This window comes from Elephas maximus, chromosome 4, assembly GCF_024166365.1.
Source record: "Elephas maximus indicus isolate mEleMax1 chromosome 4, mEleMax1 primary haplotype, whole genome shotgun sequence".
NCBI classification, from domain to species: domain Eukaryota; kingdom Metazoa; phylum Chordata; class Mammalia; order Proboscidea; family Elephantidae; genus Elephas; species Elephas maximus.
In genome coordinates, this window is record NC_064822.1 from 177652605 (window position 1) to 177679797 (window position 27193).

A 27193-nucleotide genomic window follows, 5' to 3' on the forward strand; every position below is an offset into this window, starting at 1 on the left:
TAAAGCTGGTATAAACATCTATGTGCAGGTTTTATGTGGAATATGTTCTCAATTCATCTGAGTAATCACTGAAGAGCACAATTCCCAGAAAGTCTACATTTACCTTTGAAAGAAACTGCCAGACTGTCTTCCAAAGTGTAGCATTTTGCAGTCCTGTCAGCAAGGAAAGAGAGTTCTTGTTGCTTCACAGCCTCAGCAGCATTTGATGTTGTCATTGCTTTAGATTGTGGCCAGTCTAATAGGTGTGTACTATTATCTTATTGTTGTTTTCTAACTGCACATTTTTTAAAGTACATAAAATTAAATTTTCACATTAATAAAATATTACATGTTAATAAGAAAAGATTTAGAACATACAAAATAGTGTTGGAAAACCACCCATCTCTAAGGCAACCTCTTAAATAATTATGGTACAGTTCTCTCCAGTCTTTTTCTATGCAATTTTCATTCTCCACTTTTACATAGCTTTGATTGTCCTATGGATTCAATACTGAATCTTGATTATTTTTATTATAACTTCCTAAATATTTGCCTCTTTCCCTTGCTGTTGATATCAGCATGCAACTTGAACATAGCAACATGATAATAGATTGTATTAAACATTCACAATGTGCTGATGCTGTGCTAAAAATTTTTATATTTATTCCAACTTGAATCCATACAGCAATCTTATGAGGCAGATATTATTATATTCATTTAACCAATAAGGACACTGGAGATCTGAGAAGTGAAATAACTCACCCAAGTCTACAGGGCTCGGAAACAGTACAGGCCCAGTTTAGATTCAAGTCTTCCAGATCTCAATGTCTGCTCTCTTAACCACTATGAATCCTGTAAAAACACATCGACTGGTTGTCCCCACACTAATGGTTTTTGTGCATATTAATGCACATGTGAGAGAAACACTCAGATATCTATTTGGAGTTCCAGCATTTTTGAAATTGACTTCTTCTTGGTAGGTGGTTTCCAGTCAATTCTGTATGTGACAGATAAGACAGAAGCAAAATAGAACGGGGGCAGTATGGATTTCTCTTTGTCGTGAATTTAAGCCTCATCCTCAAGTTTGCATTATCCTTTCCTTGATTTTATTATTATGATAATATAATTCTTATGGATATTGATATAACAAGGACTTTGGAGCACACTAATTTAATTTGAATGCTAACTCTGCCACTTGCTGTTTTCATAGCCTTGATCCTCTGGGAGCCTCAGTTTTCTCATCCATACAACAGAAATAATAATACCCACCCTATAAAGAGTATTTCTTTGAGTCTTAAATGAAAATAAATGAGTCAATATTTGAAAAGCACTTCATGCTGTCCTTGACAATCAGTAGAGTTCTATAAATGGTAGGTACATTTTTTTAAATGTAAGCCTCAACATATTCGAGGTTTGTTTTTAGCCTTCCTTTTTTTTTATATCATTATTCAGTCATTTAAAAAAAAATCTCTATTCTAAGCCAGTCACTTTGATGACTAAGGTGCATCTGACCTAAGCCATGGTTTTTTCAATTGTCTCTTATGCATGCAAAACCTGGACAATGAAAAAGGAAGATGGAAGACAAATTGATGCATTCAAATTTTGGTGTTGTCAAAGAATATTCAATATACCATGGGTTTCCAGAAGAATAACAAATAAGCCTTGGAGAAAATACAGCCAGAATGTTCCTTAGAAGCAAGGATGGTGAGACTACGTCTTACATACTTTGGTCATGTTATCAGGAGGGATCAGTCCCTGGAGATGGACATCAGGCTTGGTAGAGGGTCTGTGAAAACTAAGGAGACCCTCAGTGAGATGTGTGAACATAGTAGCTACAAGTGGGCTCAAACAAAGCAATGATTGTGAGAATGGTGCTGGACTGGACAACATTTTATTCTGTTGCACATAAGGTTGCTATGAGTTGGAGCTGACTCAACAGCACCTAACAGCATTCTGAGCCAGATTTAAATTATAGAGATGTGAAGATTAAAATTTTTGACTCACCTCTCAGCTCTCTGTAACTCCTCTGAGAGGTCTAGATGCTTCTGCCTAATATCAGAAGGGTGGGAGAGAAAATAAGCCACATCCCACTCTAATCAAGCCAGTCACAAGCAACTTACATGGACCATTCGCAAACCCAATGCCCCTCCCACATAGTGATGGCATTGGGTAATGCATTTGTGGCATGGAGGTTTCCAAAACACTTATTTCATTATTTATAGTAATCACAACTAAAGCCAGTGGTTTACCCAAGAAGATTCTGAAAATGTGGATCCAGTTTAACTCCCTTTATACATGGTTCAAAGTTTTCTCCTCGTAAGCTTATCCTACCCAGACCCAGTGCCATCGAGTTGACTCCAACTTAAGCTCATCCTGTGTTGCCCAAATCCTTGCCCAACACCTCCCTAGACCTGCTTCCAAAATGGGTCTAGTCAGAACATTGGTTGCTTGTCTCTAGTCATGATCTATTTCCTTAACATACAGGTTTCTAATTTCAATATCATTATCATGGAGAATGACTCCATAACCAGGATATACTTTATTGTATCTATTGCTTCTGTTTCATCAGGTCAAATTCCATATACATGCATGGCTGACCTCACTCATTTTTGTGACCACAAGAAGGTGAACATACAACAGTTCCTTACCCTTATTCTCCATCTGCCTATATACTTTTTTCTAAATGTGTTAATATACCATGTTTATTTATCTACCACTCATCTGTCAGTTTGTCATACTGTGGTGGCTTACATGTTCCTGTGATGCTGGAAGCTATATCACTGGTATTTTTCAACAACAGTAATGGCAACTGTACACATGGACCTTGCCAGATGGAATATACAGGAATCAAATCAACTACATCTGTGGAAAGAGACCATGAAGAAGCTCAATGTTATCAGTCAGAACAAGGTTAGGCACTGACTGCATAATAGACCATCAATTGTTTCTATACAAGTTCGAGTTGAAATTGAAGACCATTAAAACAAGTCCACATGAGCCAAAGTATGAACTTGAGTATATTCCACATGAATTTAGAAGTCATCTTAAAAACAGATTTGGCACATTGAACACTGATGACTGAAGACCAGACGAGTTGTGGGATGACATCATATACAAAGAAAGCAAAGGTCATTAAAAACACGAGAAAGAAAGAAAAGACCAAAATGGATATCAAAAGGGGCTCAGAAACTTGCTTTTGAACATAGAGTAGCTAAATGGAATGGAAGAAATGATGAGGCAAAACAGCTGAACAGAAGGTTTCAAAGGGCAGCTGGAGAAGGCAAAGCAAAATATTATAATGAAATGTGTGAACACCTGGAGTTAGAAAACCAAAAGAGAAAAACACACTCGGCATTTCTCAGCTGAGAGAATTGAAGAAAAATTCAAGCCTTAAGTTGCATATTGAAGGAGTCTATGGGCAAAATATTGAAGGACATAGTAGGCATCAAAAGATTGTGGAAGGAATACACAGATTCACTATATCAAAAAGAATTGGTCCAGGTTCAGCCATTTCAACAGGTGGCATATGATCAAGAATTGATGGTACTGAAGAAAGAAGTCTAAGCTTCACTGAAGACATTGGAGAAAAACGAGGCTCCAGGAATTGACAGAATACCAATTGAGATGTATCAACAAATAGACACAAAACTAAAAGCACTCACTTGTCTATGCCAGGAAATTTGGAAGACAGCTACTTGGCAAACTGACTGGAAGAGATGGATATTTGTGCCCATTCCAAAGAAGGTGATTCAACAAGAATACGGAAATTATGCAACAATGTCATTAATATCACACACAAGTAAAATTTTGGTGCAGATAATTAAAAAACGGTTGCAGCAGTACATACATAGGGAACTGCCAGAAATTCAAGCCAGATTCAAAAGAGGAAGTGGAATGAGAGATATCATTGCTGATATCAGATGAGTCTTGGCTAAAAGCAGAGAATATCAAAAGATGTTTACCTGTGTTTTACTGACTATGCAAAGGCATTTTACTGTGTGGATCACAAAAATTATGAATAACATTGAGAAGAATGGGAGTTCCAGAACACTTCATTGTGCTCATGCAGAACCTGTATATAGACCAAGAGGCAGTCATTCGAACAGAACAGAACTGCATAGATCAAAATTAGGAAAAGTGTGTGTCAGGGGTTGTATCCATTCACCATACTTATTTAGTCTGTATGCTCAGCAAATAATCTGAGAAGCTGAACTGTATGAAGAACAGGGATTAAAGGAAAACTCATTAACAACCTGCGATATGCAGATGACACAACATTGCTTGGCTGAAAATGAAAAGGATTTGAAGCACTTACTGATGAAGATCAAAGGCTACAGCCTTCAGTATGGATTGGAAACCCTGGTGATGTAGTGGTTAACTGCTATGGCTGCCAACCAAAAGGTCAGTAGTTTGAATCCACCAGGTGCTCCTTGGAAACTCTACAGGGCAGCTCTACTCTGTCCTATAGGGTTGCTGTGAGTAGGAATCGACTCGACAGCAATGGGTTTGGTTTTTGGTTTCATTATGGATTACATCTCAACATAAAGAAAAAAAAATCCACACAACTTGACCAATAAGTAACATCATGATAAATGAGAAAAAATGGAAGTTGTCAAGGATTTCATTTTACTTGGATCAGCAATCAACACCCATGGAAGCAGCAATCAAAAAATCAAAACATGCATTGCATTTGGCAAAGCTGCTGCAAAAGACCTCTTTAAAGTATTAAAAAGAAAAGATGTCACTTTGAGGACTAAGGTGCACCTGACCCCTGGTATTTTCAATCAACTCATATTCATGCGAAAGCTGGACAATGAATAAAGAAGACTGAAGAAGAATTGATGCCTTTGAATTACAGTGTTGACAAAGAATGTTGAGTATACCATGGGCTGCCAGAAGAATAATCAAATCTGTCTTGGAAGAAGTACAGCCAGAATGCTCCCTAGAAGTGAGGATGGGGAGACTTCATCGCACATACTTTGGACATGTTTCATGGAGTGACCATTCCCTGGAGAAGGACATCATGCTTGGTAAGGTAGAGGGTCAGAGAAAAAGAAGACAACCCTCAGTGAGATAGACTGACACTGTGCCTTCAACAGTGGGCTCAAAAATAGCAATGATTGTGAGGAGGAGTGTTGCAGGACTGGGCAGGGTTTCCTTCTGTTGTACATAGGGTTGCTATAAGTTGGAACTACTTGACAGCACCTAACAACAAAGAATAAAAAATATAAAAAAACACCAAAACCAAAAAATGAAAGTATTTTTAAAAAATGTACAGATAGATTATCTTAACTCTTAAAGGAAATGAGTAGACAACTTTGAAAAAGTTTCTGCCAGAAAAATACCAGTTTGACTAAGTGTCAGCAAATTTGCCAGAAGAACAGTTCACTGAGTATTATAGGTGCTGGAAGGCAGCTCTAAGTGAGGTAACTGGACCTGGGACCCCAGAACCACACTTCCTGGGAGCCCCAAAATGCTGTCAAAAGCAAATTCATCTGCATGCTCAACCCCACGTGATTTAACTTAAAAAATCTACAGGCTCTGAAGGGGGCTGGCTAAGTGCCACATCCTTCTCCCGATATGGTTGAGTTGAGGAAGCAGAGCTCCTGGAACAGGAACAGCCCTGCTTTATCAGCACTGATGGCTGGAACAGCCATTAATTAGGCAGAGATTAGCTTAAGTAGTAGTTAGCTAATTGCGGGTTTGACACAGAACTCCCTGTGTCACAGCATGTAGCTGGAAGCTGAGCCAGAACAGTGGGAATTTTTCCAGGCGCATTGCAAATGTATAAAATGAAAATTAATACGTGGCAAAGGTTTGGATACTGAAGGTTGTCACTCTGGTTTTGGAGTCCTAGTTTAGCATGGCTTGAATCCTGAACGGTTCCTCCAAAGAGTCTGGGGTGGTTGTTCAGGAAAGCTTGTTGGAGGTGGTGATGCCAGACATGAACTGAAATCAGAAGGCTGAGTAGGAGAGAGCTAGGTTATGGTTTAGAAGGCTTTCAAGATCATAAAAAACCAGGAAAAAAAAAAAAAGATTGCCATCAAGTCGATTTCAACTCATAGCGACCCTATAAGACAGAGTAGAACTGCCCCATAGAGTTTCCAAGGAGCACCTGGTGGGTTTGAACTGCCGCCTTTTTGATTAGCAGCCGTAGCTCTTAACCACTGCACCACCAGTATTTCCTTTCAAGATCACAGGGGTCAGAAACTTGGATGCAAAAGAGGCATTTGAGGAACAACAGGTAGGTCAGAATGACCAGCTATAGAGCATAGTGGTGGAAGTGGGGGAGACATAAGAAGGTAAGTAAAGAGAAGACAAGATATGCAAAGACGAAAGATTAAGAAGCATAAGAGAGTGACTCATTCAGTCATGCTCTAGGGACAGTCTCTGCAACAAGGAAAGGGCAGGGCAGGACAGGGCAGGGCAGGGCAGGAAAATTTTCACAGAGTGGGCGGAAGTCCACCCAGACTTGCAAATGTCATTTGCTCATTCATTCATTATTTTTTTCTTTATTTTTTCACAGCTAGACCATAAGCATCCACTTTGTGCCTAGCACTATCCTATTATAGTTGGGTGGGGACAAGTCATGGAGAGGAGAAATATACTCAGAAATAGGTCATTGTAACACACTGTGATCAGAGCTCTAATGAAAGTTTGTGCAAAATGCTATGGAAACAAGGAAGAAAGAAGTGGAGGAGTTGTGAAGATTTCATAGGAGAATGGGCAATGAAATAGAGTTTGAAAGGATATTGTTGTTGTTGTTAGGTGCCATCAAATTGGCTCTGACTCATAGTGACTCTATGTACAACAGAATGAAAAGCTGCCCAGTCCTGCACCATCCTCACAATTATTGCTATGTTTTATCCCATTTTTGCATCCACTGTGTCAGTCCATCTCGTTGAGGGTCTTCCTCTATTTTGCTGACCCTCTACTTTACTGAGCATGATGTCCTTCACCAGGGATTGGTACCTCCTGATAACATGTCCAAAGTAAGCGAGATGAAGTCTCGCTATCCTCGCTTCTAAGGAGAATTCTGGCTGTTTGAAAGGATGAATGAGTGTTAACAGAGACAAAAGGATGAACTTCCCAAGTAGAGATAAAAGAGCAGCAAGACTAAACATGTTCAGAGAATGAGGAATAACCACAAGTAGATAGAGGGACAAGAGTTAGGAAAGGGAGGTAGGGTTGAGATGTGAAGGGTTTGAATTCCTCAACTAGGAAATGGAACAGCACTCTGTAGACCAGCGTTACCCTTTTGATCATGTACATCCGCAGTTAATAATTTTGAGTAGATAACTCAAGGCTCATTCAGTTAGTCAACAAAGCATCTCTTATATAGTGCTCTGCTTCCCATATCTATAGACGAGGTTGAACTTTCCTGGATATTATGTAGGTTGTCATTCTTGTTGGTTGCTATCCAGTCAGCTCCAACTAATGGCAATCCCATGTACAACAGAATGAAAAGATGCTGGTACTGTGCCATCTTCATGATCGTTGGAATGCTTGAATCCATTGTTGGCCACTGTGCATTTTGAGTACCTTCACACCTAGAGGGTTCGTCTTCTAACACTATATTGAACAATGTTCTGTTGTGATCCATGGTTTTTTTTTTTTTTTTTTTAAGATAATTTTCGGAAGTAGCTTGCCAGGTGTGTCTTCCTAGTCCATCTAAGTTTGAAAGCTCTGCTGAAACCTGTCCACCATGGGTATTTGAAGTACTGGTGACCTAGCTTCCAGCATCATAGCAACACACAAGCCACCACTGTATGAAAAACTAATAAGAGAGGTGGTAGAGATGTTATGTATACAGGGTACTTGGCCTTTTTTCCATATTTTCATACTTTATATATTCATAAACATATAAATGTATTTATATAAAAATATACTCACATATAAATATATTTTATTAACATTTATATTTATAAACATTTATATACTTATATATATTTATAAATAACAAAACCAAAAAACCCACTGCCATCGAGTTAATTCCAACTCATAGCAACCCTATACGACAGAGTAGAACAGCCCCATAGAGTTTCAAAGGAGCACCTGGCGGATTTGAACTGCTGACCTCTTGGTTAGCAGTCATAGCACTTATCCACTACGTCACCAGGGTTCCCATTTATAAATATAAATTTATGTATAAAATATATTTAATATATATTTATATATATTATAAATATATTTGTATATTCATATTCAAGGATCCCTTCTGGACTTTAAACACAATTGTTCATATGACTCCTTCCTTTCAGCAAGGCTCAAGAACTTCTCTCTACTTTTTTTAATTCCTTCTATAACCGTTGTCTCTTTTAGTCCCTTTCCCTTCAGTGTTTTCTTGGTGTTTGATTTGGCCATCTCTGCTTCACCTCACTGCTGGCATGAGCTGTGTGTATATGTGCAGTGGCCTTGTGACCTGATGAAATGCCCCTTGCCAAAAAAAGTAGCTAATTTTTTAAAATCCAGAAAATGTAATGATCAGCTAATCCTTTGACACAGACATTATTCTAAGTGCTTCACGTGTACCAACTCTGGTAATATTCAGAGACCTCCATGAGGAAGATAGCATTGTTTTCATCATTTCACAGGTGGGAAAGCTGAGACACAGAGAGATTGAGCTACTGCCCAGTGTCACTGACTCCACAGTGATAATTGGCAGAACCAGGATTTGAGTTAACTAAGCTAGGTTTCAGAGCCCACACCCTTATTCAATACACCATACATCATGCACCATGATAATAACTACAAGTAACGTGCACTGAGACTTCACTGCATGCCAGTGACTGTGCTAAGTGCTTGAAGTGTTTTATAAAGAGCAACACAAAATAAGAGGGCATTGGCGATTCAGTGGTAGAATTCTCACTTTATATGAGGTGGACCCAGTTTCCATTCCTGGCCAATGCATCTCAAGCTCAGCTACCACTTGTCTATCAGTGGAGGCTTGCATGTTGCTAGGATGATGAACAGGTTTCAGTGCAGTTTCCAGACTCAGATGGACTAGGAAGAAAGGCCTGGTGACCTACTTCCAAAAAGGAATGAAAGCCCTGTGGATCAAAACACTCCGATTCCATTGTGTGTGGGGTTGCCACAAGTTGGTGGCCAACTCAGCAGCAGCCAGCAACAACATTATCCACCAGTTCACTGATGCGGAACTAAGATTTCAAGATAGTGGTTAGTCATACAGCAGGTGAGTAGTTGGGTTGGTCTTACAACCCAGGTAGCTTATGGCAAAGCCCGTGCACCACATCACCTGTAACACCTGAGGGAGAGCCTTCTTCCTGGAAGCTTTCCCTTGACTGGATATCCTGCAGAGCATGCTGCCATGATGTTTGGTGTCTCATTATAGGTAAACTTTTTACTACCATTATTAGTCTATTGCCATCAGTTAGGGAGAGAAAGGGCTTGTCTCCAAGAAGCATTGAGCACTACCAGATGCAAGGCATTGAGATAGGTATTTTAATAAACATGATCTTTCTGAATCTTCCCATCAACCTTCTGAGGGAGATATTATTTTCCCCTTTTCACGTGGGGAATCACCCATGCCAGTGGGTAGGCTGAGAGAGATTAAGTAATTTTCCTAGGGTCAAATAGCCGATAAGAGGAAGATCCCAGGTTTCCTTGATTCCAAAGCCCATTATTCAACAGACCCTCTAGAGGTAGCCCCTGGGTTTGTCTTCATCCTCTTCCACATGAGAAGAGGATTCTTTTTTTAGTTGTGCTTTAAGTGAAAGTTTACAGAGCTTGAGTTAATTTCTCATACAAAGTTCATACACATATTGTTATGTGACCCTAGTTGCAATCCCTATAATGTGACAGCACACTCCCCAGTCCACCCCACTTTTCCCATGTCTATTCAACCAGCTCCTATCCCTTTCTACTTTCTCACCCTGCCCCTGAACAGGAGCTGCTCATTTAGTGTCTTGTATCTATAGGAACTAAGAAGCACATTCTTCGCGAGTATCATTTTATGTCTTATAGTCCAGTCTTCTTGTCTGAAGAGTTGGCTAGAGAATGGTTTTAGCTCTGGGTTAACAGACAGCCTGGAGGCCGTGTCTTCTGGGGTTCCTCTAGTCTCATCCAGACCATTAAGTCTGTTAATTTTACATGAATCTGAGTTCTGCACCCCACTTTTCTCCTGCTCCATCAGGGACTCTGTTGTGTTCTCTGTCAGGGCAGCCATCAGTTGTAGCTGGGCACCATCTAGTTCTTCTGGTCTCAGGCTGATGGAGTCTCTGGTTTATGTGGCCCAAGAAGAGGGCTCTGTTACATGTATATGAGCAAGGCCCTGGCCAGTCCTTGCACAATTCCTCTTTCCCCAACCTGCCTTGGTTCCTGGAGAAGGCCTCCGTCAGGCAACCTCACAATTCAGGGACCAGTGTCCCTCATCCCCTGCTTGTCAGCTGCAATTTCCCAGGAGGAGGAACTTGCTCCCAAAGGAGGATTTATGGCTTCAGCTTCATCAACTTGGCTTCAGGAGCAGCGCCCCTTGCCTGGCAGGCTCTCCTGCACATTCATCTTCCTTAGGTAAGCAAAGCTTGTAAACTCTCAATGCTTATGATTAAACTTTAGGAACCATTCCTTCCCACATCTCTGCTCCCCCTACACACACACACAAGTACATATTCACAGAACTGCTCACACCCCTTTAATAAGGTGTTTAAAACACAGGGATTTTCTCACTATACTGTAGTGATCAACACTATGAACTCTGCAGTCAGACTTCCTGGAATCAGATACTGTTTCTGACATTTAATGTCTATGCAGTCTTGGGTCACCTCTCTGTGCTTCAATTTTCTTACTGGTAAAATAGATATTATTAGCACTAACCTCATAGGGTTATTGGGAAGATCGAATTATCACAAGAATTTAAAACTGCCCAGGTTAGTGTTTTTAACAAGCATATTGGGTTATCTTCAACAGGGATCTAAGGGCACATTTCAAGAAAAGCTGCCCCAATCTGATGCATGTCCATTCAGTCATGCAGGAAATATTATAGTCTATGCTAGGTACTAAGAGAGGTAATGGACAGAGAGACATAACTAAGACACAATCTATGCCCTCAAGGACTTAAAGTAAGAGGCACGGAAGGAGTGGGGACAGAATAGCAAAGAGATAGCTTGTAATAAAGGGCAATAAATGCCACGAAAGAGGCAAGCACAGGTGTCTGTGGAAGCACAGACTTTGTAAAAGGAATGTCAAAGAAGGTTTGTTATTGCTTATGTAATTCTCAGACAAATGACTAATTTTAAGCTTTGTGCAGCAGATCTGCATCCCATCAAGGCTAGAGAAGGGAGGGGGTGCTGTCTGAGACAGAACACCTTCCGTGAGACTCATCGTGTTCCCTCGCCTACGATAGTCATCCTGTATTTAACAGCTGTTTCCACTGGTTTGATTTCAGTTTACATTTGGGAAATCAGGCTAGTAGAAGCATTTAAATCACGGAAAGTAGCGATTAAAAACACATACACTCACAAACATACACCCATATACCATAAATTGACATCAGAGATACTCTACTTTTAGGAGACAGTATTTTATCAGAATGCTGTAAGGAGAAAGACAAAAAGAACATACATAAATACTGTATTCTTATAGGCTATGCATTGAAATTCTGTTACTACCTTACGTGTATTCTTGCTGAACAAACAAGTGAATAAATTGTAGATAATAAGAGCCAAGTATCGCAGTGTCTAAGGAAGAACTTACAAATAAGGAAAGGAGAAAGGCTGGAATGAACTTAGAGGTATTGAGTTGGAATTGGAAATGGCAGTATGAACTCATGGATCTAAAATATGTACAGATAGACATAGAAATATAGATATGTATGTATGCATACAATTTGTTCCCTAGCTTTGACCCCTGAAAAGGTTTAGGAACAATGACACCTAAGTAGCAATGAGCATACCTAGCACTCAGATCTTGGTTTCTAAATACCATTCTCCAATAAAAAGAACCAGGGTCCTTGGAGAAGTGGCTGGTTTCAGGGCTGGGACAATGAAAACATAAGATGAGCCTGGAATATCTTTCTTGTGGTGCCAGAAGGTAAAAATGTGCTCAAAAAAAAAGATGAAGCATGTCAAAAGAACATTGGAGCTAACTGTAAATACCTTCCAGTAGCCAAATGTGGAATAATTTGAGCAACAAAATAAATGATAGTATTGGATTATAAGCCATAGAATAAAATAAATGTCACCGAGTTCATAGTTATATGAGCAAATAGTGGAATAAATAAGTAAAAGAGATGGAGTAGCTCTTGCTTACAGAAGAATCCTGATTAATAATGTAGAAGGAATGAGGAAAATACAAAATCACCTTAAGGCAAGCACCACAGTAATAATTAATGCAAAGAAGATCTACAAATGGATGCTAAATTCAGTGTGTTAAAGTTTGAGGAGAAACAGCATATTAGCATATTCTCAAACTGTTTCTCCCAAGATATTTACCAGTTTCAAAGAAAAAATATTCATTTTTTCGTGGCAAAGCCCAGCAGCAACCATCTTAACTAAGTGATAAAGGTTCCTATAACCAATAAGGAAACCCTGGTGGTGTAGTGGTTAAGGGATAGGGCTGCTAACCAAAAGGTGGGCAGTTTGAATCAACCAGGCACTACTTAGAAACCATAAGGGGCAATTCTATTCTGTCCTATAGAGTTGCTGTGAGTCAGAATCGAGTCAATGGCAATGGGTTTGGTTTTCGGTTTATCACCAGTAAGACATATTGGCACCGTGTACCTCTTGATAGCATGTACCCAGAAGAGTACATCATTTTTATGGTACTCTTGCAAAAAACAAAAAAACAAACCCTGGTGGAGTAGTGGTTAAGAGCTATGGCTGCTAACAGAAAGGTAGGCAGTTCAAACCCACCAGGTGCTCCTTGGAAACCCTACAGGGCAGTTCTACTCTGTTGATGGCAGTGGGTTTGGGTCTTTTTTTTTTTCTTTGCAAAAAAAAATGCACAACCACAATTTAATCATGAGAAAGCATCAAACAAACTCAAACTGAGAGACATTCTACAAAAACTGACCAGTATGCATCAAAAATATAAAAGTCATAAGGGACAAGGAAAGAAAGAAGAAGAATGAGGAAAGAAGACTCAAGGAGATTAAAGAAACGTGCCAATTGAATGCAATGTGGGCTTCTAGATTAGATTATGGAACAACAACAACAAAAAGACATTAGGGGAAAATTGATGAAACTTGAATAAGGTCTAAAATGTTAATTTTATGTTTTTGATAACTGATCTGTAGTTAAGAAAGTTGTTAACATTAGGGGAAGCTGGTTGAAGGGCACATGTGAACATTCTGCACCATTTTTGCAACTTCTCTTAAATCTAAAATTATTTAAAAATAAAAGTAAAAAAAGATATCGACAATCTGGTTGCTTTCTCCACAGTGCCTGGCATACAGTAGGTACTTAATATATGCTTGAAGAATTGTTTTGCCACCATATCCTTGATTAATCAGGTTCCTTTTTTTCTTCTACTTGATGTGCTGTTCTTTCATCCTCATATTTCCTTGTTCTTCTACCATTTTGTGCCGTAAATTATTTGATCTGATGTGAACTGCCTCTCGGTGCTATAAGCACTATGGAAAAGGAAGCAGTAGAGAATACACAGGTAATTAGAGGGATTGAGAGGACACTACAATGTCCTTCAGGCATTGTTGGGGGCTTAGGGAGCAAGGTCCCACCTCTAGCATCTTAGGCATATGTACTGTTCTTCATTTCCCAGATAGGGGGCAGCAGATAACTGAGAAAGACACTTATAAGGCTCCTGAGAGTTGTGCTCCAGGGAACTGTCCATGGTACTGGGATGTTCCAGTACCCAACCTTGCACTGCTTTTGGCAACTTTAGTATTTGTTACATGTTTACTGCAATGGGATATGACCCTTAGCGTACCAAGCACTGTGAAGAATGTGTGTGTGTGTGTGCCCTTGTGCGTGCACCTATTTTTAAAACCAGGCTCCAAAAAAGTGCATCACTGTGGAAAGTAGACCTGACTCACTCCAGAGGCTTAGACGAGGAGTGACTTAGGCTCCACGTAGTTAACAACAGGTCTGTGTACATCGTAACTTTCTGGGGGCTTGTTAAAATATAACTTTTGAGCCTTAGTTAACCAGATTTATTAATTCAGAATTTGAGGCAAAAGCAGGAGGGGGAGGGGGAGGGTATTGGATAAAAATATCCATTTTAAACACCCTTCCCTGGATAACTTTATATTCAGTCCAAAGCACAACAGATAGTAGTATTTTGGGGAATATGAAGGAAAAAAAATCACTAAAACTACTATTGATATTTATTTGTATCTCTTCCTTTAAAGTTTTCCCTTTTCCAATATGCCTTTAAAACTGCATAATATTTTAGTGCTGAGTATACATTAATTTGTTTGAGTGCGTATGTTTCATAAATAAATATGCATGTATTTATTCATGTGCTTATTTTTTTATCCATTGCCATAGAGTCGATTCCAACTCATGGAGACTTTATAGGACAGAGTAGAACTGCCCCATAGGGTTTCCAAGGAGGAGCTAGAGGATTTGAACTGCCAATCTTTGGGTTAGCACCTGAACTTTTAACCACTGTGCCACCAGGGATTTATTGAGCATTCATTGGGTAGCAGGGACTGTTCTAGGCCCTTCAGCTACAGTGTTGTGTAAGTCCTTGTCCTTGTGGAGTTTATATTCTCCTCATGGAAGGTGAGGAGAGGCAGGGATAGGTATATTGGTAGTATATGCTCAAAAACATTTTTTTTTAACTTATGGGATAAGTAATTTTTTTAAAGTTTGGAAACCGTTTATTTAGGCATACCTAATGTTTTTCTTTTTTTTAATGTTGTTAAGTACGGGCAGGAAACCCTGGTGGCGTAGTGGTTAAGTGCTACAGCTGATAACCAAAGGGTCAGCAGTTTGAATCCACCAGGCACTCCTTGGAAACTGTGGGGCAGTTCTACTCTGTCCTATAGGGTCGCTATAGGGTCACAATGAGTCAGAATCGACTTGACGGCACTGGGTTTGGTTTTTGGTTTCAAGTACAGGCAGTCCCCAGGTTACGAACAAGATCTGTTCCTAACTGTGTCTTTAAGTCGAATTTGTAGGTAAGTTGGAACAGGTGCATACAGTTCTCACTTAGCCTTATTTTAGTGCAAGAAAAAGTTCAAAGTCTTCTCAATGATTTCGAAGCTGCACCTCTAGCAAGTGACGGTGATTGTAAAGAATCAGTTAGTTCGATGGTTTCAAAGTGAGGACAAATTTACATAACATTAAAGGGCAAGTACAAATTGTTCATAAGTGGAATGTTTGTAACCTGGGGACTGCCTGTATCATCAAGGAGTTCGCGGGTGGTGCAAATGGTTAACATGCTTGGCAGCTAACTGAAGGTTGGAGGTTCAAGTTCACCCAGAGTTGCCTTGGGAGAAAGGCCTGGTGATTTACATCTGAAAAAATGAGCCACTGAAAATCCTGTGGAGCACAGTTCTACTCTGACACGCGGGGGGTCGCCACGAGTCAGAGTCAACTCGACAGCAACTGGTACCAGTTTGAGTGAAATCACCAGCATGTGGATCCCACTGGACACAAACCCAGGGTATGTCCTGGCAGTCATACTGGCCTTTCTGTGGATCCCACTGGACACAAACCCAGGGTATGTCCTGGCAGTCATACTGGCCTTTCTGTTGTCCTTTCAGATAGTGCTGTCCCCCAGAAACTCACCGGTCCCTAGAAGGATGGCCCATTTCTACATTCTGGTCCCTACTCCATTTTTCTGTTAGTCCTCTAGAATTCTCCCATGGCTCCATTGTCCTTTTTTAGAAAAACAGACAGTGAGCAGTCCCTGTTGTTCTGCTGCTGTGACAATAAATGAGTGTGTGTTTTTCCAGCACCACCTCCTTATTTCTTCCCCCCATGCGCATACATTTTTTTAATCAAAAATGCTGTTTTGTACTCATCTGGTGGCCTCTTTCAGAGCAGAAGAATTTATTATTAGATCTGCAACTCCCTCAAACACTGAATGAAAGAATAAAGGAGATCTGCTTGTGCTGTATCGTCTTATTGGAGGCCTCTTGGCACACGGGGTGAGTGCCAGTGTGTCACCATATTTTACAGTAACACTGAAGATTTCACTGGGCCTTTTTGAGTCAGGCAAACAGAACTCATATTTCACCCAAGTGCAATTTGCATAGCACAGATGATAGCATCACATCTCTCAAAGCTGCTCACCTTCTTGGGACCCCTCACATTCAGTTCAAATGCCCCTGTTCTATAGACAAAAGGATGCTCTGTAATTGGTGTGAACAGACCCTATCCTGAAATATGACACTGTCAGTTATAGGAAGATATCCATATGCCTACAAGGAAGACCAGTTAATAAGACTATTATTCAAATTTATGCACCAACCACTGGTGGCAAAGATGAAGAAACTGAAGATTTTTACCAAATTCTACAGTCTGAAATTGATCAAATATGCAATCAAGGTGCAATTGATAATTACTAGGGATTGGAATGCAGAGGTTGGAAACAAAGAAGAAGGATCAGTAGTTGGAGAATACGGCCTTGGTGATAGAAATGACACGCTACAGATCATATGACAGAATTTTGCAAGACCAACAACTTCTTGCAAATACCTTTTTTCAACAACATAAATGGTGACTATACACATGGACCTCACCAGATGAAATATGCAGGAATCAAACGGACTGCATCTGAGAAAAGAGATGATGGAGAAGCTCAAAATCATCAGTCAGAAAAAAGGCCAGGGGCTGACTGCAGAAAAGACCATCAATTGCTCATATGCAAGTTCAAGATGAAGCTGAAGAAAATTCAAACAAGTCCACAAGAGCCGAAGTATGGCCCTGAGTACATCCCACCTGAATTTAGAGACCATCTCAAGAATAGATTTGAGACATTGAACACTAATGACCAAAGAACAGGCAAGTTGTGGGATGACATCAAGGACATCACACATGAAGAAAGCAAAAGATCATTAGAAAGAAAAGACAAAAAGACTGAAATGGAGGTCAGAAGTAACTCTAAAACTTGCTGTTGAATATTGAGTAGCTAAAACAAATGGAAGAAATGATGAAGTAAAGGAGCTGAACAGATTTCAAAGGGCAGCTTGAGAAGACAAATTAAAGTATATTATGATGAAACGTGCAAAGACCTGGAGTTAGAAAACCAAAGGGGAAGAATACAGACAGCATTTCTCAAGCTGCAATATTGAGTTGCAAAATTGAAGGATTCAATGGGAAAATATTGAACAATGCAGGAAGCATCAAAGGAGGTTGGAAATACACAGAATCACTGTACCAAAAATAATTGTTCAATACTTAAACATTTCAGAAGGTTGCATAAGATCAATAACCAATAGTATTGAAGGAAGAAGTCTGTGCTGCATTGAAGGCATTGGTGAAAAACAAGGCTTCAGGAATTGACGGAACATCAACTGAGATGTTTCAATAAATGAATGCAACACTAGAAGCTCCCACTTGTCTATGTCAGAAAATTTGGAAGACAGCTACCTGACCAACCAACTGGAAGACATCCATATTTGTGTCCATCCCAAAGAAAGGCGATCCAACAGAATGTTGAAATTATCAAACAATATCATTAATATCACATGCAAGTAAAATTTTGCTGAAGATCATTCAAAAGCAGTTGCAGCAGTACATCAACAAGGAACTGCCAGAAATTCAAGCCGGATTCAGAAGAGGACATAGAATGAGGGATATCATTGCTGATATCAGATGAATCCTGGCTAAAAGCAGAGAATACCAGAAACATGCTTACTTGTGTTTTATTGACTATGCAAAGGCATTCAATGGTGTGAATCATAACAAATTATGGATAACATGGCAAAGAATGGAAGTTGCATTAAAACTTTATTGTGCACATGCAGAACCTGTACATAGACCAAAAGGCAATCATTAGAACAGAACACAGGGACACTGTTTCATGAATTGAATTGTGTTCCCAAAAAATACCTGTCAGTTTAGCTGGGCCGTGATTCTCAGTATTGTGTTGATTGTCCACTATTTTATGTAATTTTCCTATTGTAATAAGATGGATTAGTGGCAGTTTTTCTGATGAGGTCCACAAGGTTAGGTAGTGTCTTAAGCCAATCTCTTCCGAGATATAGAAGAGAGAAGCGAGCAGAGAGACATGGGGATCTTGTACCACCAAGAAAGCATTGTCAGGAGAAGAGTGCGTCTTTTGGACCTGAGGTTCTTGCACTGAGATGTTCCCAGACCAAGCGAAGACTGATGACAAGGAACTTCCTCCAGAGTTGACAAAGAAAGAAAGCCTTCCCCTGGAGCTGGCACCCTGAATTTGGACTTCTAGCCTATTGGGCTGTGAGAGAATAAACTTCTCTTTGTTAAAGCTATCCACTTGGGGTATTTCTGTTATAGCAGCACTAGATGACTAAGACATACTAAAAAAAAAAAAAAGAAGACATACTACATAGTGTAAAATCAAGAAAGATGTGTGTCAGGATTGTATCCATTCACCATACTAATTTGATTTGTATGCTGAGCAGACAATAAGCGAAGCTGGACTGTATGAAGAAGAAAGGAGCATGAGGATTGGAGGAAGACTCATTAACAAGCTGCATTACATGGATGACACAACCTTGCTTGCTGAAAGTGAAGAGGGCTTGAAGTAGTTACTGATGAAGATCAAAGGCTACAGCTTTTAGTATGGATTAAGCCTCAACATAACGGAAACAAAAATCCTCATAACTGGATCAATAAGCAACATCATGGTAAATGTCAAGGATTTCATTTTACTTGGATCAATAATCAACACCCATGTAAGCAGCAGTCAAGAAATCAAACCATGTATTGCATTGGGCAAATCTTCTGCAAAAGTCCTCCTAAAGAGTTAAAAGGCAAATATGTCACCATGAAGACTAAGATGAGCCTGATCCAAGTCACGGTATTTTTCAATGACTTCATATGCACGCAAAAGATTGACAGTGAATAAAGCAGACCAATGAAGGAATCGATGGTTTTTAATTATGGTTTTGGCAAAGAATATTGACTATACCACGGACTGCCAGAAAAACAAACAAATCTGTGTTGGAAGAAGTACAACCACAATGCTCCTTAGAAGCGAGGATGGTGAGACTTTGTGTCACATACTTTGCACATGATGTAAGGAAGGATTAGTCCCCAGAGAAGGACATCAGCTTGGTAGCGAGTTAGCAAAAAAGAGAAACACCTTCAAAGAGATGGATTGACACAGTGGCTGCAACAATAGTCTCAAACGTAGCAAAGAATTTTAAGATGGCGCAGATCTGGGCAGTGTTTCCTTCTATTGTAGTAGGGTCACTAGAAATTGGAACTGGCTTGACAGCACCTAACAAGAACAACATGTCCTAAAGCCCATTGTAATTGTTGAGTATTGTGAGCTCAGTATGCACAGTGATGCTATATCCAGGGCCTGACGAAGCCGATTTGGCAATATCTTCACCTCTTTGCCAATTGGGTAGTGAAAACATTCCCCAAGTATAGAGAGAACAAATGGCTCAACAACGTGGCTTGGAAAAGACTATATCCTACCACTTAGAAATGATGTTGGTACAGTGAAGTTGTAGTTCTAGGGGAAGAAGCAAAGAAGAGAGATTATTCACACACTAAGAGACAGAGATCACTAGAGGGAAGTCATTCATTCATTCATGAAACCACTGTTTATTGAGTATCTGCACTGTACCAGGCACTAGACCTAAATCAATGAGCGACAAAGATCTTGACTCCTTTCTCATGGAATTTAAAGCCAGTAGAAGACACAGACAATTAAACCAGCCATTGTAACAGAAAGTGTGTGTGTAATTGCAACACTAGGAAAAGCACAATGTTACTGGGAAAAAATCTGGGGCGTTGCATTTCATCTGTGAGTCTCAGGGAAGGATTCCTGAAGCTAATAATATTTAAACCAAGGTCCAAGAATGAGTAAGATTAGCAGGGTTCTAAAAGGTACCCATCTCTTTATCTCAATTATTTCAGCATTAAAAAAAAAAAAATGCTACTATGGTAAAAAAAAAAAACCCTGTACTTGTTAGATGCCATCAAGTCAATTCTGACTCACAGTGACCCCATGTAAAACAGAATGAAACACTGTCCAGTCCTGTGCCATCCTCACACTAATTATGCTTGAGACCATTGTTGCAGCCACTGTGTCAATCCATCTCATTGAGGGTCTTTCTTTTTTTCGCTGATCCTCTACTTTACCAAGCATGATGTCCTTCTCCAGGGGCTGATCCCTCCTGATAACATGTCCAAAGTATGTGAGATGAAGTCTCATCATCCTCACTTTTAAGGAGCATTCTGGCTGTACTTATTCCAACAAAAATTTGGTCCTTCTTTTGGTAGTCTATGTTATATTCAATATTCCTCACCAACACCACAGTTCAAAGGCATCAATTCTTATTGGTCCATTTGTGAGGACATTTTTTTTTCTTTATGTTGAGGTGTCATCCATACTAAAGGCTGTGGTCCTTATTCATGGTCTAGCTTTCACGTGCATACGAAGCAATTGAAAACACCATGGCTTGGGTCAAGGGCGTATTAGTCCTTAAAGTGACATTTTTGTTTTTTAACACTTTACAGAGGTCTTTTGTGAAGGATTTGCCCACCGCAAAGTATCTGTTTGAGTCCCTGCTTTCAATTCTTTTGGGTGTATACCTAGTAGTGGAATTTCTGGGTTAAATGGTAATTCTACATAAAACTTTTAAAGGAACTGTCAAGCTGTTTTCCACAGTGGCTGCAACATTTTGCAGTCCCAACAGCATTGTTCAAGGGTTCCAATTTCAAATTTTTCCACATTCTTGACACAAACCTGTTCTGTTCTATTTTCCTGATCATAGCCGTCTTAGTGGCGGTAAAGTGGTATCTCACTGTGGTTTTGATTTGCATTTCCCTAGTGACTAATGATGCTGCATATTCTTTCACATGCTTGTTGACCATTTAAGGAGTCCCTTGGTAGCAGGAACTGTTACATACTGGACTATTAGCTGAAGGGTTTGTGCTTTGAACTTACCCAGAGAAGCCCGGGAAGGCAGGCCTGGTAATCTGCTTCCCAAAGGTCACAGACTTGAAAACCTTATATTGTTGTTGTTAGGTACCATCAAGTCAGTTCCGATTCATAGTGGCCTTATGTACCACAGAACGAAACTGCCCAGTCCTGTGCCATCCTCACAATCATTATTATGCTTGAGCCCATTGTTACAGCCACTGTGCCAACCAATCTCGTTTAGAGTCTTCCTCTTTTTCCCTGACCCTCTACTTTACCAAGCATTATGTCCATCTTCAGGGGCTGATCTCTCCTGATAGCATGTCCAAAGTATATGAAACATAGTCTTGCCATCTTTGCTTCTAATGAGCACTCTGGTTGCACCTCTTCTAACACAGATTTGTTTGTTCTTTTGACAGTCCACGCTATAGTCAATATTCTTCTCCAACACCACAATTCAAAGGTGTCAATTCATCTTTGGTCTTCCTTATTCATTGTCCAGCTTTCGCATCCACATGAGGTGATTGAAAACACCATGGCTTGGGTCAGGTGCGCCTTAGTCCTCAAGATGACATCTTTGATTTTTAACACTTTAAAGAGATTTCTTGCAGCTGATTTGCCCAATGCAATGCATCTTTTGATTTCTCAAATGCTGCTTCCATGGTGTTGATTGTAGATCCAAGTAAAATGAAATCCTTGACAACCTCAATCTTTTCTCTGTTTATCGTGATGTTGTTTATTGGTCCACTTGTGAGGATTTTTGTGTTCTTTATGTTGAGGTGTAATCCATACTAAAGGCTGTGGTCTTCGATTTTCATCAGCATGTGCTTCAAGTCCTCTTCACTTTCAGCAAGCAAGGTTGTGTCATCTGCATAATGCAGGTTGTTAATGAGTCTTCCTCCAGTCCTGATGCTCCGCTCTTCATCATAGAGTCTAGCTTCTCAGATTATTTGCTCAGCATACAGATTAAATAGGTATAGTGAAAAGACACACACCTCTCCTGACTTTAAACCATACAGTATCCCCTTGTTCCATTCAAACAAGTGCCTCTTGATCTACGTACAGGCTTCTCATGAGCACAATTAAATGGTCCAGAATTCCCATTCTTTGCAGTGTTATCCATAGTTTGTTATGATCCACACAATCGAATGCCTTTGCATAGCCAATAAAACACGGGTAAACATCTCTCTGATATTCTCTGCTTTCAGCCAGGATCCATCTCACATCAGCAATGATATCTTCTTCTAAATCCACATGAATTTCTGGCAGTTCCTGTTGGTATACTGCTGCAGCTGCTTTTGAATATTCTTCAGCAACAATTTACTTGCATGTGATATTCATGATATTTTCCTGTAATTTCTGCACTTGGTTGGATCACCTTTCTTGGGAATAGACATAAATATGATCTCTTCCAGTCTGTTGGAAACCCTGGTGGCGTAGTGGTTAAGTACTATGGCTGCTAACCAAAGGTTGTCAGTTTGAATCCTCCAGGTCCTCCTTGGAAACTCTATGGGCAGTTCTACTCTGTCCTATAGGGTCGCTATGAGTTGGAATCGACTCAACGGCAACAGGTTTGTTTGTTTGTTTTTCCAGTCAGTTGACCAGCTAGCTGTCTTCAAAATTTCTTGGCATAGACAAGTGAGTACTTCCTGTGCAGCATCTACCCATTTGATGAAACATCTCAATTGGTGTTCTGTCAATTCCCGGGGCCTAGTTTTTCGCCAGTGCTTTCAGTGCTGCTTGGACTTCTTCGTTCAGTACCATAGGTGCCTGATCATATGTCACTTCCTGAAATGGTTGAACGTTGACCAGTTCTTTCTCATATAACATCTTCTTTTGATATTTCCCGCGTTGTTTAATATTTTCCCCCCAGAATCCTTCAGTATTGCAACTCGAGGCTTGAATTTTGCCTTCAGTTCTTTCAGCTTGAGAAATGCTGAGTGTGCTCTTCCCTTTTGGTTTTCTATCTCCAAGTCTTTGGACATGTCATCATAATACTTTGTCTTCTTCTGTTGGCCTTTGAAATCTTCTGTTCAGCTCTTTTACATCAGTTTTTCCTTTTGCTTTAGTTACTCTATGTTCAGGAGCAAGTTTCAGAGTCTCTTCTGGCATCCATTTAGGTCTTTTCTTTCTTTCTTTCCCATCTTTTTTTCATTATTATTATTATTTATTATGCTTGAGGTGCAAGTTTGCAATTCAAGCCAGTTTCTCATGCAAAAACTTAAACACACATTGTTATGTGACCTTAGTTGCTCTCCCTACAACATAACAGCACACTCCTCCTCTCCACCCTGCATTTCTCATGTCCATTCGACATAGTCTCATGTGTCTGCTTGACCCAAGAAGCACACTCTTCACCAGTATCATTTTACGTCTAGTCCGATGGCCATGTCTTCTGGGGTTCCTCCGGTTTCAGTTAGACCATCAAGTCCCATCTTTTTACTAGAATTTGAGTTCCACAGCCCACTTTTCTCCTGCTCCATCAGGTACTCTCTGTTTTGTTCCCTGTCACGGCAGTCATTCATGGTAGCCAGGTACCATCTAATTCTTCTGGTCTCAGGATGATGGAGTCTCTGGTTTATGTGGCCCTTTCTGTCTCTTGGGCTAATATTTTCCTTGTGTCTTTGGTGTGTTTCATTCTCTTTTGCTCCAAGTGGATTGGGACCCATTGATGCATCCTAGATGCCCACTCACTAGCTTTTAAGACCCCAGACACCACTCACCAAAGTGGGATGCAGAACATTTTCTTTTTTATTGTTTATTGTGCTTTAAGTGAAAGTTTACAAATCAAGTCAGTCTCTCATACAAAAATTTATGTACACCTTGCTATATACTCCTAATTGCTTCCACCCTAATAAGACAGCCCGCTCCTTCCCTCCACTCTCTCTTTTCATGTCCATTCTGCCAGCTTCTGACCCCCTCTGCCCACTCATCTCCCCTCCAGATAGGAGATGCCAATGTAGTCTCAAGTGTCTACTTGATCCAAGAAGCTCATTCTTCACCAGCATCTTTTTCTATCCCATTGTCCAGTCCAATCTGTGTCTGAAGAGTCGGCTTTGGAAATGGTTCCTGTCTTGGGCTAACAGAAGTTCTGGGGGCCATGACCTCCAGGATCCTTCTAGTCTCAGTCAGGCCATTAAGTCTGGTCTTTTTACGAGAATTTGGGGTCTGCATCCCACTGTTCTCCTGCTCCCTCAGGGGTTCTCTCTTGTGTTCCCTGTCAGGGCAGTCATCAGTTGTAGCTGAGCACCATCTAGTTCTTCTGGTTTCAGGCTGATGTAGTCTCTGGTTTATGTGGCCCTTTCTGTCTCTTGGGCTCATAATTACCTTGTGTCCTTGGTGTTCTTCACTCTCCTTTGCTCCAGGTATGTTGAGACCAATTGATGCATTTTAGATGGCTGCTTGCTAGCATTTAAGGCCCCAGACACCACTCTCCAAAGTGAGATGAAGAATGTTTTCTTAATAGATTTTATTATGCCAATTGACTTGGATGTCCCCTGAAACCATGGTCCCCAAACCTCGGCCTCTGCCACTCTGTTCTTCGAAGCATTCAGTTTATTCAGGAAACTCCTTTTGGTTTAGTCCAGTTGTGCTGACCTCTCCCGTACTGTGTGTTGTCTTTCCCTTCACCTGAAGTAGTTCTTATTTACTATCTAGTTAGTGAATACCCCTCTCCCTCCCTACCCCTCTTGGAACCATCAAAGAATATTTTCTCTCTGTTTAAACTATTTCTCAAATTCTTATAATAGTGGTCTTATACAATATTTGTCCTTTTGCAACTGACTAATTTCACTCAGCATAATGCCTTCCTAAATTCCTCCATGCTATGAAATGTTTCACAGATTGATCACTGTTCTTTATCGATACGTAGTTTCCATTGCGTGAATATACCATAATTTATTTATCCATTCATCTGTTGATTGGCACCTTGGTTGCTTCAATCTTTTTGCTATTGTAAACTGTGCTGCAATGAATGTGGGTGTGCATATATCTAGAACATTTTCTTAATAAACTTTGTTATGACTATTGACCTAGATGTTCCCCTGGAACCATGGTCCCCAGATCCCTGTCCCTGCTACTCTGTTCCTCAAAATGTTTGATTGTATTCAGGAAACATCTTAGCTTTTGGTTTAGTCCAGTTATGCTGACTTCCCCTGTATTGTGTGTTGTCCTTCCCTTCACCTAAAATAATTCTTGTTTACTATCTAGTTAGTGAATACCCCTCTCCCTCCCTCCCCACCCTTGTAACCATCAACAAATATTTTCTTCTGTGTTTAAACCTATTCTTGAGTTTTTATTATAGTGGTCTCATACAATATTTGTCCTTTTGTGACTGACTAATTTCACTGAGCATAATGCCTTCCAGATTCATCCATATTATGAGATGTTTGGCAGATTCATTATTGTTCTTTATCATTGTGTAGTACTCCATTGTGTGAATATACCATAATTTGTTTATCCATTCATCCATTGGTGGGCACCTAGGTTGTTTCCATCCTTTCGCTATCATAAATAGTGCTGCAATAAGTATGGGTGTGCATATATCTATTCATGTGAGGGCTCTTATATCTCTAGGATGTCTTCTTTGGTAACTTGTCAGTTCATATGCTTTGCCCATTTTTTAATTGGGTTGTCTTTTTGTCGTTGAGGTTTTGCAATCTCCTGTAGATTTTAAAGATTAGATGGTGATTCTCATAGCTGAAAATTTTTCCCAGTCTGTAAGTCATCTTTTGATTCTTTTGGTGAAGTCTTTGGATGAGCATAAGTGCTTGATTTTTAAGAGCCCCCAGTTATCTAGTTTCTATGCTGGTGTTTGTGCATTGTTAGTAATGTTTTGTATTCTGTTTATGCCATGTATTAGGGCCCCTAGTGTTTTCCCTTTTTTTTCTTCCATGATCTTTATCATTTTGGATTTTATATTTAGGTCTTTGGTCCATTTTGAATTAGTTTTTGTGCATGGTGTAAAGTATGGGTATTTTTTCATTTTTTTGAAGATGGATATCCAGTTTTGCCAGGATCATTTGTTAAAGAAACTGTCTTTTCCCCAGTTAATGGACTTTGGGCTTTTGTCGAATACCAGCTGGTCAAAGGAGGGTAGATTTACACCTGGATTCTCAATTTTGTTCCATTGTTTTACTTATCTGTTGTACCAGTACCAGGCTGTTTTGATTGCTGTGGAGGTATAATAGGTTCTAAAATCAGGTAGTGTGAGGTCTCCCTCTTTGCTCTTCTTCTTCGGTAATTCTTTGCTTATCTGGGGCTTTTTGCTTTCTGCAGGAAGTTGGTGACTTGTTTCTCCTTCTCATTAAAAAATGCCATTGGAATTTGGATCGGGATTGCATTGTATCTGTTGATTGCTTTGGATAGAATAGACATTTTCACAATGCTGAGTCTTCCTATCGATGAACAAGGTGTGTTTTTCTACTTATGTAGGTCTCTTTTGGCTTCTTGTAGTAGTGTCTTGCCGTTTCTTTGTATAGGTCTTTTATATCTTTGGTTAGATTTATTCCCAAGTATTTTATCTTCTTGGGGGCTATTGTAAATGGTATTGATTTGGTGATTTCCTCTTTGATGTTCTCTTTGTTGGTGTAGAGGAATCTAACTGATTTTTGTATGTTTATCTTATATCGTGATACTTTGCTGAACTGTTCTATAAAAAAAAAAAATGCCCTTTATTATGTTGAGGAATTTTCCTTCTATTCCTATTTTGCTGAGAGTTTTTACCATTAATGGGTTTTGGACTTTGTCAAATGCCTTTTCTGCTTCAATTGGTAAGATCATGTGGTTCTTGTCTTTTGTTTTATTTATGTGGTGGATTACATTTATTGTTTTTCTAATGTTGAACCATCTCTGCATACCTGGTATGAATCCCACTTGGTCGTGGTGAATTAATTTTTTAGTATGTTGTTGACTTCTATTGGCTAGAATTTTGTTGAGGATTTTTGCATCTATGTTTGTGAGGGATATTTGTCTGTAATTTTCATTTTTTCTGTGGTGTGTTTACCTGGTTTTGGTATCAGGGATATGCTTGCTTCATAGAATAAGTTTAGGAGTAGTCCATCCTTTTCCATGCTTTGAAATACCTTTAGTAGTAGTGGTGTTAACTCTTCTCAGAAAATTTGGTTGAATTCTCCAGTGAAGCCATCAGGGCTGGAGCTTTTTTTTGTTGAGAGATTTTAATTACTTTTTCAATCTTTTCTTTTGTCAT